This window comes from Nomascus leucogenys, chromosome 21 (genome assembly GCF_006542625.1).
Source record: "Nomascus leucogenys isolate Asia chromosome 21, Asia_NLE_v1, whole genome shotgun sequence".
NCBI lineage: Eukaryota > Metazoa > Chordata > Mammalia > Primates > Hylobatidae > Nomascus > Nomascus leucogenys.
In genome coordinates, this window is record NC_044401.1 from 69906496 (window position 1) to 69909365 (window position 2870).

The 2870-nt window shown below is 35.9% G+C and overlaps 1 long non-coding RNA gene across 1 annotated transcript; it reads left to right on the top strand.

The window, feature by feature from the left end:
- The first annotated feature begins 320 nt into the window (after positions 1–320).
- LOC105738814 lies at positions 321–2615 on the top strand. The gene is made up of 2 exons (XR_001114666.2): positions 321–927; positions 2407–2615. It is a non-coding gene; the product is annotated as an uncharacterized LOC105738814 (long non-coding RNA).
- The last annotated feature ends 255 nt before the right edge of the window (positions 2616–2870 follow it).

Below are 2870 nucleotides of genomic sequence, written 5' to 3' on the forward strand. Positions count from 1 at the left end.
GATGCTCTAGGGAGTACGCTGGGAGTGTCTCCACGAGACCGGCTTGCCATTCCATCCCAAGAGTGCCTCACACGCAGGAAACACTTAAATATTTACTGAATTGGCTTGATTTGAAAGATATGTCATTTAAGTCTTAAAAACTGTAGGACCTAGGCTGACTGAGTTAAATCTTATCAGTCTATAGTTCATTTTATTCCTGCCTCTGAAAACTGCCTCCTGTCATGAGGTCTATCTTAGAACAAGAGAGACCAACACACTGGTCCTAAATTTTGAAGGCTTTCCTCTAGAGATGTAGAGACTTGGCATAGTTAAAAATGCATTCCCCATTTAAATGGAATGAAAGCTTATCTCTTTATTGTGCCTTGATGTCAAGTTGGCAATAAATATGGATATCAGACTATGCAAAATTATTCCTGAATTCCTGTCACTATCCCCAGTCGAAATTCTAAACACTTTAACTCGATGTTCAACGATCAGTTAGGATCGTCCACATACGTGGCTAGCTGCTTATAATTCTTCATGTTTTTCCTCAAAGAAAATATTTGGCTTAATCTCAAAGTCATCAAAAAGACTAGGCGTAGGTTAGTCCAAACCACTCATTCTTTTTGTAGCAAGTACTTTCCACCAAGAGGATGCCCACCCAGCTGGAAGAAAGCTGAAAGAGTGAAAGAATTTTTGCCTTGATTGATGCCAGGAATGACTTTGAGTTATTTTTTCCCCACTGGATTGATCAAATCAAGCTTTTCTGCCCTTAAAAATATAAACAGTACTATGTCCCTCAGCGTGATGAGGGCAACGATAGATCTATATGGATGAGGAACATCAGACACTCTCAAATATCATCAAATTTAAGAACCAAGAAAAAAATATACTCTGTGATCATGAGTGATAGCGTCGATTCTGGAGAAGAAAGCCTGGATAAGGAAGGTTAGTGATGATGAATATGTGAAATGATGAACCTTCCACCTCCAATAAAAACAAGACGCTGATCATGAAACTAATATTTCCAGTGTCTGGTATTTAAAAATCTATCACAAATAACTATTGCCTTCCAGACACATATAATTGATCCTACTTGTATCAACAGTTAAGTTCCTTTTCAGGTTTTTTTTCCACATTAACTTCTTTTTAACATGGTATTATTTTCCTTAAATGGCATTTCTACTGACAACTACGCTGAATGCACTGTATAATTATCATGTCTTCAGTTTCTTTTTCTACAATTCTTTTTAATTACAAAATAATACCCTTCTGAAGAGCGCATCTTTGGTATCTTAATCATCGTTGGGTCAATATAGCAGTGTGTGCTCATTATCAATATATTTTAATTATTTCATTCTTTCTAATGCCACATTTTTTGATTTCCATGAATTGCCAGGTAATTATGTTTGCATCAGGATAAATAATTAACATTCTCTGGAGCAGAACGACCATTACATTCCTTTTTCCTTTTTTATTTTTAGCCCTGGCAACATAATAAATAGACAGGCATTTACCTGGATTAATTAAATGTGGTCTTTTTGGGGGGCAAAAGCAACATTTGGTGATTCAAAAATTGTCTTTTGCTAAACTCAGAATTTTCCAGAGCCAGAGTTTGTGGCCTCCTAACTCCTCTTTAAACAGAGCAACGCTGCTTTCTTTACGTTTCTAAATTATCCTCTGTCCTTCTTCATGCCCTAATTCACCACTCTCCCCGGCCCCCAAAGCAGAGCGTAGGTTGTGGAGACTAAGAGTGCAAAGGCTATTTACATATGTAAAATTATTATATCATTTCCCTATATTATACATGCATAAAATTATAAAAGTATTTTACTATATAAAATTGTTATAGTAGAAAAAAAATTCTACTACAGTAAATTCTACTATATAAGGCAACAAAAACATGAACAATTTCACAAATATTTATTAGCAGAACTTATGCAAGCTCAAAAACAAAGTAACAAAGTAAAATAAGGTAAGGTTCAGCAGGTGATGCTTGAGAGAAAAGCCACGAGCTGGATGAACGGAGCGAAGTGTGCTGTGGCAAAGATTTATGATAAGTTTCATTTCTTCATTGTTAATGGGAAAACTGCTTCTTAAAAATTTGGGGATATACATTTCTTGAAGCTGCTCTTTCAAGCTGAGAGGAAAAGTCCTGTGGCATTACCTGTGTGACCATCAGACACGTTACTTAATCTCTGTGCTGCAGCTTTCTCAACTGTAAACTAGGGCTGATAAGGGTGCCCAGGTACACACTTTTATAATGCCAGGTTTGTAATCCAGTTGTTATTTGAAGAAGGCTTTTAAACTCCTATAGTTCTTTGAGCTTAACATCCCAACATCCTTAATAATTTCTCAAATTATTAATAGAAGCTTCAAAGATTCTAATGGTTTTGGTCATTCTTTCGTCTTTGCTCAATCTTAAAGGTCTCTGATGAACCACGGGACGCAGAAGAGACTGCCATGCCCCAGAAAGCCTAAATCGAACAGAACAAGATGAGAAAACTCCCCTTCCACTTTCATCCAACCATAAAACTTAAACTGTTTTACTTTTAAATTCTCAGTTTCCTGGTTTTATCTTTTTTTCTTCCTCCCTTTGTATTATTTTAAAAGTCTGATAAATGTGTTGCTAATTCTTTTCAGTGTTCCTCTATCTGCTGATTACTGGCTATGTGCCAATGACGCAGCATTGAAATACCTTTTCTAATTCCCGCCTTTATAACAGTGTTAAACTGGGTAAAGCCAAGCGCTTGCTTTTATTTTTGATAAGTCGATATTTCTATATATAAGGAATAAATATCAAGTAAGTTGGTAAGTCTCCTATTGTGATAAAAACAGAAGAATCAGATTTTCCTTGTAGAAATGATTATGTGAGAGGAGACAGAAGAAAA